At 44.0% G+C, this 12,897-nt stretch overlaps 1 protein-coding gene across 1 annotated transcript in view; it reads right to left on the bottom strand.

The window, feature by feature from the left end:
- The window catches only part of LOC309552467 (NACHT, LRR and PYD domains-containing protein 3-like), a 73,191-nt gene extending 64,178 nt beyond the window's left edge, over nucleotides 1-9,013 (bottom strand). The window contains exon 1 of the mRNA XM_082253438.1: nucleotides 8,825-9,013. The gene's annotated coding sequence lies outside the window, so the exon portion shown is untranslated. The remainder of the gene's footprint in view (nucleotides 1-8,824) is intronic.
- Between the last annotated feature and the right edge of the window lie 3,884 nt (nucleotides 9,014-12,897).

The following is a 12,897-nucleotide window of genomic DNA, read 5'->3' as shown; positions in this document are numbered from 1 at the left end:
CAGAATTGGTCCCCATATTCCATTAAAGCCTTTGAATTCCTCAAGGCCACTTTTGCTACAGCTCCTGTGCTGGTACATCCTGATCCTACGTTACCCTAGATTCTTGAAGTTGATGCGTCTGAGACTGGAGTAGGCACTCTCCTGTTTCAATGTCCAACCTCTGAGAGCTCTATGGATCCCTGTGGCTACTTTTCTAAAAAAAAATTGTCTCCTGCAGAATGTAATTACGAGATTGGGGACAGAGAATTATTAGCCATTATTTTAGCTCTTAAAGAATGGAGTCTGTTCCTATACCTGTGATACCTCTGGACCGCATTTTGACCATTATTCACACTAGTCTCACTATACCTTTAGGTGAGAGAATTCTGGCCTCTTAGATCCATTCTCCTCTTGAAAAACCTCATGACCACTGCTTTGTCACCGAGAATCTCTGCACTGCTTTGCTCTAGACCTACCATTCTCCTAAAGCAGCTGGGCACCCAAGGAAGAATCAACTCATACTGTATAGTCTATGTTTCAACAATTCTGGTGTCCTAGTCTTCGTGCTGATATAACCGTCTTTGTAGCCGCTTGTCCTGTGTGTGCTCAGATTAAAACACCCGGCACCTTCTAGTGAGCCTCCTACAACCCATACCCAGTGGGGAGAGGCCTTGAACTCACTTGTCTATTGATTTTATTGTGGATTTACCCAATTCCCAGGGCAACACAGTTATTTTTTGGTGGCTGACTGGTTTTCAAAAATGTCCCATTGTATACCGCTAAAGAAGTTGCCAACGTCCAAAGCACTGGCATCAATTTTCACTCTGGACGTCTTTTGGTTACATGGGTTACCTAAAATTATCATCAAAGGCAGGGGTAGCGAGTTTGTGTTCAGGTTTTGGTGAGCCTTTTGTGCACAGTTGGAAATTCAGCTTTCCTTCTCCTCTGCATATCAACTGCAGTCCAATGGGGCAGCAGAATCAGCCAACTAAGCCTTGGAGCAGTTCCTATGTTGCTATATTTCTGACCACCATAACAACTGGTCAGACCTGTTACCTTGGGTGGAGTTTGCTCACAATAGCACCATCAATGTCAACTTCCGATTATCTCTGTTTATGGCGAATTATAGCTTTCAGCCATCCATGTTGCATGACACATTTGTTCTGCAGTGAATTCCTGTGTTAGAGGAACATCTTCGGAAACTCCGTTTCACTTGGCTCAATGCTCCAGAGAGAGGTACAGATTCCATGCTGACCACTGATGTGTACCTGAGCCCTCCTACCAAGTTGGATAGGGCTTCTGGCTGTCTTCCTGTAACTTCCAACTCTGTGTTCCCTCACTAAAACTGCTGCCTTGGTAAACTGGGCCTTATTGCATATTCCGTAAGGGTAACCCAGTGGCCTGTGCATTAGATCTTACTTCCAACATGCATATTTCCAATGTATTCCAGGTTTCCCTTTGGTGTGCAACCTCTATACCACCTTGGTATCACCCTCTCATCCAGTTCAGGTTGACACCCATGAGGAATATGAGATAAACTCTATAATTGACTCCCATAGCTTTTGTGGATGCATTGAATACCTTTTTACTGGTTACGGTCCAGAGGAACGTTCATGGGTCTCATTTTCGGACGTACCTGCCCTTCTTTGTGCTTTCCATAGACATTTTTCCCTCAAGCATGCCCCCCCCCCCCTACAGGGAGGGGTCATTGAGGAGGGAGATACTATCAGGGCTGACTTCTGCAACTTACGGGCAGCTCTTTTCTTTCAGTGCTCAGAGCTACACAGCTAGCCATTAATTACCAGACACTTGTTGTTTCCACAGTGATTAACCGGCCTCATTTGTCCAGCCTACAGCCAGCCCTTTTTGGCTATTTAGACAGCTTAGCTTATTTTCTCCTTGCCCTTGTGTGGTAAATGCCTCCAGTGTGTTCCTGCTTGTGTTCCTGTGTACGACTTGGCCTGGCTGACTTCTCTCCCTTACCTCTTCCTGATTTTGCTACATTCACCTTCTGGCCCTATTCTACGCTCTCTAACCCACATCTTCAATCTCTCTCTCTCTCTCTTCTGGCATCTTCCCCAACTCTCAAAAACATGCACTAGTCAGCCCCATACTTAAAAAGCCCTCACTGGACCCAACCGTTCTGAACAACCTACGCCCTATTTCCTTGCTCCCCCTTTCATCCAAACTCCTCGAACGTCTAGTCTACAACCGACTGTGCGACCACCTTGCCAAGAATAGCCTCCTTGATCCCCTTCAGTCTGGATTTTGGCCTCAACACTCCACTGAAACTGCTCTCCTAAAACTGACAAACGATCTACTAACGGCCAAAACCAATGGACACTATTCTGTACTCTTACTTCTGGACCTTTCTGCTGCCTTTGATACGGTTGAACACCCCCTCCTCCTCAAAAAACTCCATGCCTTTGGTCTCCGTGACTGTACTCTTCACTGGTTATCTTCCTACTTATCCAACTGCACCTTTAGCGTTATGTACAACTCTACTTTGTCCTCTCCTCTTCCCTTCTCTGTTGGGGTCCCCCAAGGCTCTGTTCTTGGACCCCTCCTATTTTCAATCTACACCTCCTCTCTGGGTCAGTTGATAGCCTCCTATGGCTTCCAATACCATCTCTACGCTGATGATACCCAAATCTATCTATCCACCCCTCAGCTCTCTCCCTCAGTCTCCTCACGTATCACTAATTTACTATCAGATATATCGGTCTGGATGTCTCACCACTTCCTCAAACTCAATCCATCCTAAACCGAGTTTATAATTTTTCCTCCACTATGTGCCCCTTCCCCTGATTTCTCCATCAATATCGATGCCATTACTATCAGCCCATCCCTGCATGCCAAGGTCTTAGGTGTTGTCCTGGACTCTGAACTCTCCTTCAAACCCCACATCCAATCGCTGTCCAAATCTTGCCGCCTCAGCCTCCGCAACATCTCCAAAATATGCCCCTTTCTAACCAAAGACACAACAAAACTCCTAGTTCACTCCCTGGTCATCTCATGCCTCGACTACTGCAATTCCCTTCTTGTTAGCATACCTCTACACAGGTTATCCCCCCTTCAATCCATCATGAATGCTGCCGCCAGACTCGTCCACCTTACCAATCGCTCAATGTCCGCTGCTCCTCTCTGTCAAGCCCTCCACTGGCTTCCACTCATAAAACAAATTAAATTCAAAATACTTACAACATCTTGTAGTAATGTACAGCCCCTAGCTACATCACCAGCCTCGTCTCAAAATACCAACCTAATCGCTCTCTTCGTTCCTCTAAAAACCTCCTGCTTTCTAGCCCCCTCGTCACCTCCTCCCATGCTCGCCTCCAGGACTTTTCCAGAGCCTCTCCAATCCTATGGAACTCCTTACCCTTACCTGTCCGATTATCTCCTACTCTATTAGCTTTTAGGCGATCTCTGAAAACTCTCCTTTTCAGAGAAGCCTATCCTACCAACACCTAACAAACGCACCTCCATTTTCTCCATCAACCCATCCCCCACAGTTATTGCCTTTTGTTTCACTTGGCCCTTCCTTCTAGATTGTAAGCTCTAACGAGCAGGGCCCTCTAGTTCCTCCTGTTTTGAACTGTATTGTAACTGTATTGTCTTCCCTCACATTGTAAAGTGCTGCGCAAACTGTTGGCGCTATATAAATCCTGTATAATAATTTTGCTCCTCACTTCGCTGACTCCTGGCTTCCTGATCCTAGCTCATCTGATTACCCACTCTGGCATCTAAACCCTGGCTTCTGTTTTTGTCTACATTCCTGAACTATGTTATTTTTGCTATTTCATTAAAGGTGTGATTTTAACTGCATTTTCTGCCTCCTCCTGGTTTATGGTTCCTGACAAATTGATATGAAAGCATATATGTTAAAGTGATGTTCATTTACTATATTGTTTAATGACTGTTGACTTTTGTTTATGTATATTATTACAGTACTCTATAACAAGATCCGAGGCCCTGATGAAGCAGGATTGCCCGCAAAACGCGCTGGCCCGATAAACAGATCCTTAAGCCAGAAAACGAATTACTATGGATGGCTAACTTAAGGAGATGTTTTTACCCCTTTTTAGTACTTGTAATTTTTTCTAAAAAAGTTATAATTTTATATATATGTAGCGCTACCCCCGCAAAGGCCTCTTAGTATTGGATGTTCCTCTGTGCAGCCTTGACCCTGTCAGCTTTCCAGCCCTTCTGACACTCTAGGTTGAGACATGTTGTGTATACCTTTAAATAAGACACTGACACAATGCAAATAGTATTCAGCCTTCTTGGTTTATACTTAGTCAGAAAAAGAGGCCAAATAAGAGTGTCAAGTCAACCAAGTCACGAAACAACAATCAAGTCTCAGAGCAGCTAAAGGAAAATAGCAAACAGAGGAGAGTGACAAAAGTATACAAAATAGCAGACAGTAACAAATATTAAATGAATGGATTATCAAAGGATCATTAGATATTGTTAATATCACCACTAATAATAAAAGGAGAACCTCAGGCCGGCCTATAATACTTCTGATCCTAATGAGAGACTGAGTATTATAAGTACAAGTGATGTGTCTCCTTTAAGAGTGAAAGGATAGTATTCTGAATGCAAGGCCTTGCAATTATCTTCACCAGCAGTTGGAGCTCAGAGAAGTGAAGTATCCTTAAGTATGGCAAAAGTGATCAGCAATCAGTGCAAGGATACTTGATATGGCTAATGACCGATCCTCTTGACAATCTAATTCTGTAGTATCTGTATATAGTGTTCAAAGTGGAGTGCTAGTGGCTGGTAATAGGACTTTGGGCATCCGCCCCCTCACTAATCCTGATGACACAGCGATTATACTGCAAGCAATACAAATTGGCTCTCCATCTGAGGATCAGGTCGAGGCAGATACTTGGTCGGCTAGATATGGAGTCTGTCTGGTACCTCTGCTGTCAGTGAGATTGCTGGGAGTTCCCCTGACGTAGTGGAGCAAGTCCATCCTAGCTGGGCTAGAACCCTGGCAACAGTGGGTGGCGTGGTGGGCCGCAATCCTCAAGGCAGAGCGGGGGATCGATGTTCACTTGATGGACCCCTGGAAGAAAGAGAGCTTGGGCCTGGTCACCAGATCCTTTTAAAGCCTCTCCTATAATTTCCCCCCGGGAGAGTATGGCCTGCTGGGGGTGTAGTTCATTAATTCTTCAACAGTTCAGCAATGGCTGCACAAAGGACTATAGCTCCCACAATGCTCCTCTCTAGGCTCAGAATTGTAATGCAGATACTCTGAGCCCAACACTAGAGTGATACAGGAACAGTCTGAATAATGAAAGAACAAGTCTGCAATGTCAGGTAATTGTAGTCCGCTCCTGGCTACATCCTACCCCCACTTGAAAGTCTTTGGTCCCCAAAAGCAGGAAATAATCCCAACAAAATATTAATTAACTAGCATACAAAATATTTACAAATGGTAAATTTGCTGACCATAACCCACAGTAGCAAGCAGCTGACTGATGGGTTCTCTAACAGCAAACTGTACAGATCATCAGACAAATGTAAATCATTTGGTAACAGGCCAGTAAGAGGTTAGTGGCCCACCTAGTAGTATCAGAGGGTGGTTCAGGGTCATCCTCCAGCAAAGGTTCGGTAGAAAAAGCTAGCGCATTGAGCAGTAGGAATGAGTTCATCAGAGCTTTCTCCAAGAGTTTTGTATGTTAGTCTCTTAGGCGGATGGATTTCCTGTCAGAGTCTGGAGTACACATTGTCTGAGGCTTCAGGTTCATAAGTCAATCCCCAATGGCTACACCCAGGCTGTGGTTCTTCCAAACTCTCAGTGGCAGCGTTCCTTCCTGTGTCATAGATTGGAGGATCTGGGACTTCTCTGAAACCTTGTACATCAGGAATGTCAGCTTGTTCTGGTTTAACCCCTCCAATTCCTCTCGGTGGGGTTGGTATGGACTCCTTTATCTCGAGAGGCTAGCGTTCTGTCCTCTAGAGTGAAAGGACTTCACCCATATGGTCCAAAGAAGACTGAGGAATTCTGGTAGCATCCTCTAACGAGGGAACCCATAACTAGTCAAGAGTTAGGTCTTCTTCATCACTCTCCTCCACTTCTTCTTCTTGAGAGGTAGCTTGAGGTGTTTGGCAGATTCTGGATCTCAAATTAGGAGAGCGAGGTGTATCGAGGCAAGAAGGCTGGGACACCCGAATAGCTTCGGATATGGGCAAAAGATGTTTCGATGCCACGTCTTGACTGGACCAGTCTTCCCCTCTAGGTGAATTTGATTAACAAGGAGCCCAGGTAGCTGTCTGCAGATGATGTATGGTTGAGAACGCCATCAATCAGCTAGCTTGTGCTTTCCTGGTTCCCCCTAAGTTTCATAACAGCACTCTGTCTCCTGGTTGAAAGTTCTGAAACCTCACTTTGAAATCAAAGTTCTTCTGGTCTCTTTGTTCTCTGGCATCTGATGCTCCCTTGGCTTTCTCATAGGCTGTTTTCAAATTTCTTCGAAGTCTGTCAACATACCCACTGTAAGAGGCTAGAGAAGTGTGATTGAGAGATGTCCCAAAAGCTAAGTCTATAGGCAAACGGGCCTCTCTCTCAAACATCAACCTGTAAGGGGAGTATCCAGTAGAGTTGTTCACCGTGCTGTTGTACGCGGGAACTACTGCAGCAATGTAACTACCCTGATGTTGTTTATTTTCCAGGGGTAGTGTGACCAACATGTTCAACAGAGTACGATTGAAGCGTTCTGGTTGAGGGTCTCCCTGTAGGTGAAACTGGGTTGTTCTGGACCTTTGAACATTCAGCAATTCACATAGTCTTTTGACCAGCTTGCTTTCATGAATAGTTCAATAGTTCAGCAATGGCTGCACAAAGGACTACAGCTCCCACAATGCCCCTCTCTAGGCTCAGAGTTGTAATGCAGATACTCTGAGCCTAACACCAGAGGGATACAGGAACAGTCTGAAGAAATGAAGGACAAACCTGTATTGTCAGGTAATCGTAATCTGCTCCTGGATACATATCAATAGCTTGTTTCTATCTGTATTGTACCAAAGGAGGTACATATAAAGTCCCCTACACTTCCTGTACCTTTGTATGCATTACGTCGGGGATGGTACCTCCAAAGGGTTTAGATTCCATAACAACCTACCCCCACACACAAAATTATGTTTGACTGTCAATGGTGTTTCAATACACCTATTTGTGGGGTGAGGGTGCTATTTAAATGTATCATTTATAATTAACTTACAACAACCTTCTTGTTTCTTGATCCTATTTGCCATTATTGCTTTCCAGGATTACTGTGAAGTGCCTTTGATATTATCTAAAACATGGCGGATTACAGTGGTAATGCTTGGGTCGATCAAATGCTAAAAATGAACATCCCAGGGGAAAATGTTAAAGCCAATGAGGTTTCAGCATTGTTTACCCATCTAAAGAGATTCCTTGAACATAAATCCAGGTTTTACAGGCACAGCCACTTTTTCCAATCATATATAGATAATAAGGTGGTTCCCATTGGTCTGAGGATTCAGATTTTTTCCTACCCTCAGGAACCCCCCTACATTATTATGGGTCCAATGGGAGGAAATTTAACCACCTGCTCACTGAATATGCAGTATAAGGAGGTACATATAAAGTCCCATACACTTCCTATACCTTTTAATGCATTTCTTCGGGCATGGTACCTCCAAAGGGTTTAGATTCTATAACACCCTACCAACACACACAAAATGATGGGTCTATTTGGAATTAGAGTGCTGTGAGCAGTGAGCGGAGTTCCCATTTCCTGCCCTCTCTCAGAATATGGAACTCCACTTTGTTTTAATCACTTGCTGACCGCTCACTCGAGCTCTACTGCGGCAAAGTGGTTAGTTATCATCCAGCGACGTTGACCTACGTCGCTGGACTCCTCCCCTTGTGGGCGGCGCTCGCGCGCCGCCGGAGGCTCGCTCCAGCTGTATTCATTTACAGCGGGAGTCGGGCCAGGGGAGGAGCAGCGGCGATCGCCGCTGCTCTTCCCTGATCGTCGGGGAATCTAGTTTGGAGATCCGCCCGCCTGTGTAAACAAAGCGGGCGGATCTCCTAAGTGACAGACAGTGACAGATTGCAGGGTTCAGCATAGCTGTGCGATCTGTCCCTGTGTCACTCAGTCACCTCCCCCCACACAAGTTAGTAAGCACCAGGCATACATTAACCCCTCCCTCTCCAATAAAATTAACCCCTTCCCTGCCAGTGTAATTTTTACAGTAACAGTGCATATTTATAGCACTGATTACTGTAGTAATGTCACTGGTACCCCCAAAAGTGTCAAAAATATCAGTCAAGGGTTCGATCTGTCCGCCGCAATGTCGCAGTCCAGCAAAAAAAATCGCAGATCGCCACCATTACTAGTTAAAAAAAAAACACCAAAAATTACAGAAATCTTTCCCTTAGTTAGTAAACGCAATAACTTTTGCGCAAACCAATCAAAATACGCTTATTGTGATTTTTTTTTTTACCAAACATAGGTAGCAGAAAACAAATTGGCCAAAAATTTAAAAGAATTTTGATTTTTACATTTTTTTGGGGGGAATTTCATATAAAAAATGTGAAAAATATTATTTTTTCAAAATGTATGCTTTTTTTTGTTTATAGCGCAAAAAGTAAAAATCGCACAGGTGATCAAATACCACCAAAAGAAAGCTCTGTTTGTGGGAAAAAAAGGACGTAAATTTTGTTTTGGGTACGGCGTCGCACGACCGCGCAATTGTCAGTTAAACCCGCACAGTGCCGAATCGCAAAAAGTGGCCTGGACGTAAGACAGCAAAATCTTCCGGTGGTAAAGCGGTTAAACAGTCAGAAGAATGATTGATGGGGTCTCACCTTGTTAGATCTGCCCATACATCTTCCAATCAGATTGTTTGCACTTCCTGTCAATGAGACCTGAAAGTATTTCTAGAAAGGTGAAGAGTCCAATAACAGAAGATTCTGGAAGAGAAAATGTGGAAACACGGCCTGGGGGGCATCCAACTTCTTCTTATCTTATGAAGACGAGGAGTGAGCAAAGATGGTTTTCTGCCACGTCTCATATAATGTCCTTCCAGATTCTAGGAGGGAGAGGGGGATTTCTAGCAACATAACACACCTCCACCTGTATAGACTGTTCAGACGTCATTAATCTCTAACACAACACGGCGCTGGGTGTGTCCACATTCCTCAGATAACAAAAAAGGGGATTCAAAGCCGCGCTAATCCATAAAGAGCATCTGAGTAATGGATGAATGACCATAGCTCAAATTGAGTCAATAATAGAGGGCAGACAGCACAGTAGGATAAACCAGATCCACAAACCAGACAAAAGGAAAAAGTGCAGCGCTTATTAACCTCCCTGGCGGTATGATTATTTCGGATTTTAGGTGCTGAAAGCGGTACCATTATTTTGCTAGTAATTCTTAAGGATGAGCAGCCTAAACCAACTATTTACACATGATTTTTTTTTACTGTGCATTCTTCTTTATAACATCCCGGGTATAATAAAGTTTGAAACACAAAATCCTAAATTATAATATAATAAATAACTATAAAATAATACCAAATAATAATAATACAATAATAATAACACTTTTTATTCAATGAGGGATAGTTTGTCCCTTGCAGTTTTTTCTTTTTTAAATTTTCGAATTTCATTATTTAGGTCAGAAAGATATATATATATATATATATATATATATATATATATATATATATATATATATATATATATATATATATATAAATAAATAAATAAATAAATATATATATATATATATATATATATATATATATATATATATATATATATATATATATATATATATATATATCTTTCTGACCTAAATAATGAAATTCGAAAATGTAAAAAAGAAAAAACTGCAAGGGACAAACTATCCCTCATTGCATAAAAAGTGTTATTATTATTGCATTATATATATATATATATATATATATATATACAGTATCTCACAGAAGTAAGTAAACCCCTCACATTTTTGTAAATACTTTATTATATCTTTTCATGTGACAACACTGAAGAAATGACACTTTGCTAAAATGTAAAGTAGTGAGTGTACAGCTTGTATAACAGTGTTAAATTTGCTGTCCCCTCAAAATAACTCAACACACAGCCATTAATGTTTAATCCGCTAGCAACAAAAGTGAGTACACCCCTAAGTGAAGGGCCCAATTAGCCATTTTCCCTTCCCGGTGTCATGTGACTCGTTAGTGTTACAGGGTCTCAGGTGTGAATGGGGAGCAGGTGTGTTAAATTTGGTGTTATCGCTCTCACTCTCTCATACTGGTCACTGGAAGTTCAACATGGCACCTCATGGCAAAGAACTCTCTGAGGATCTGGAAAAAGAGAATTGTTGCTCTACATAAAGATGGCCTAGGTTATAAGAAGATTGCCAAGACCCTGAAACCCTGAAACTGAGCTGCAGCACGGTGGCCAAGACCATACAGTGGTTTCATCATAGAAGGTTAATAGATTGGATTGACAAGAATGATTTTTCATGAATCCATGCTGATTACTACTAATTATTAGGGATGATCGAACGGTTCGGGTCGACCATCGGTTCGACCCGAACATTGGATGTTCGATATTCGGCCGAATACCGAACTTTTTGCGGCAAAAGTTCGGTATTCGGCCACCAGAACCGCCCAAAATGCACTGGAACAGGAACTGGGCTTTAAAAGCCCGTGATTGGCCCAGAAACGTCTGCAAAAGCCAATGAGGGGGCAGGAGTCTCCTAGGAACGTGATTGGAGTGACTACGGGGACCAGAGGCCAATCAGGAGTGAATACGCCCCACACTATATAAGATGGCCCCGCCTAACCCCTAGCACAGTTATCCAGAGCCTGTTGAAGAGAGTTGAAGCAGTTCTGTCTGACTCCTGCTTGCTACACTACATTTCCTACATATCGAGTGGTTCTAAAGCTCCATATAGCAGAATTGTATTTAGCTTACAGCCAGTGTAGTTAAGCCCCGTACACACGTACCGATGGTCGGCTTACAAATGTTCCTCTTTTCTCCCCGGGATGTCGGTGTCTGCTGAAAAGTGCAAAGACAGCACAAGGACAGCACAAGAATTTTGTCCGCCGACTGCAGAAGTGATGTCATGTAATGGTTAACTTTCCCTGTGTTTTCTATTTTCTGAGCATGCCCAGTCTTGCAAATCTGCGGTCTGTCGGCCGAATTGTGTACTGACAGGCGAACAATCGTCCGTTCTGGTGTCGGCATACAAATATTTTCATGTTTGCACGAAAGACTTTTGTCCGCGGATTGTGCGCAGACATCTGTCGGAGGCACCATACTAACACGCGTACAATCGGCAGATCCTTCGTCCAACGACGTTTGTATGCCGACGATCGGTACGTGTGTACGGGCCTTTAGATACAGCGATTGTGCTGGTTCTTAGAGTTAAAAAAAAAAAAAAAAAAAAAAAAAAAAAAAACTTAAGGGACAGTGTCAGTCTTCTGCTGTATGGAGCTTTCTATTTAGTGGAAAGGGATATCTAGTGTAGTTAGGGAACTTTGTACTACATTAGTTAGATTTGAAAATTTAGTTTCTGTAGGGAAAGTGTGAGGGTTCTGTTTAGTGAGCACGTGGCACAGTGCTGCTGTATCACAGCAGGTATACGTGCTTGCTAGGCAGCAAAATACAGTGACAACTTAACGCCTGTTGTTCAAAGCGTTAGGTGCACTGTACAAAAGCCTTTGCAACTGTGCGTGACACGCAACTGCTGTGCTGTATCCAGCGACAACTGTGGGTCGCATAGCAGTGTGCGTTTTTCACCGCACACAGTTGCCAACGCATCAGTGACAACCTAACGCCTGTTGTTCAAAGCGTTAGGTCCACTGTGCAAAAGGCTTTGCTACTGTGCGTGAACCGCAACTGCTGTGCTGTATCCAGCGACAACTGTGGGTCGCATAGCAGTGTGCGTTTTTCACCGCACACAGTTGCCAACGCATCAGTGACAACCTAACGCCTGTTGTTCAAAGCGTTAGGTCCACTGTGCAAAAGGCTTTGCTACTGTGCGTGAACCGCAACTGCTGTGCTGTATCCAGCGACAACTGTGGGTCGCATAGCAGTGTGCGTTTTTCACCGCACACAGTTGCCAACGCATCAGTGACAACTTAACGCCTGTTGTTCAAAGCGTTAGGTGCACTGTACAAAAGCCTTTGCAACTGTGCGTGACACGCAACTGCTGTGCTGTATCCAGCGACAACTGTGGGTCGCATAGCAGTGTGCGTTTTTCACCGCACACAGTTGCCAACGCATCAGTGACAACCTAACGCCTGTTGTTCAAAGCGTTAGGTCCACTGTGCAAAAGGCTTTGCTACTGTGCGTGAACCGCAACTGCTGTGCTGTATCCAGCGACAACTGTGGGTCGCATAGCAGTGTGCGTTTTTCACCGCACACAGTTGCCAACGCATCATTGAGAAATATGCCTGGTAGACCAAGAAAAGGCATACGTGGCCCTGCTGCGGAAAGGGGCACAGCTTCTAGGGTGTCTAGAGGCAGGGGTGGACGTGGTGGTCAGTCCTCAGCCAGGCCACCATTTGGATTGTTCTCCGGCAGTGGCCAAGCTATACGTCCACAGTATGTACAGGAGGTGGTGGACTATATGAACAAACCCTCATCATCGGCATCATCTGCAACTACAGTGACCCAGGCAGAGAAAAGTGGTCAGTCTTCTGCAGTTGTCAGAACAAATACAGATGAGTCCATGTCCACCTCATGTCCTCCCTTAGACCCAATTTCAGACATGGCAGAGGAGTCAGCTGAGCTGTTTGACCACAGTGTCGGCCATCTACTCCAGCCTGATGCTCAGTCCTTTATGGAGTCTGATGTTGGGTCTGAGTTTGAGGAGGAGGCAGAGCAAACAAGAGGGGAGAGCAGACGGCCCGCTCCATCTAAG

Source organism: Pelophylax lessonae, assembly GCF_965119305.1.
Source record: "Pelophylax lessonae genome assembly, chromosome: 4".
NCBI lineage: Eukaryota > Metazoa > Chordata > Amphibia > Anura > Ranidae > Pelophylax > Pelophylax lessonae.
Note: the sequence above shows the minus strand (reverse complement) of the source record. Positions and strands in the feature narration are given on the sequence as shown.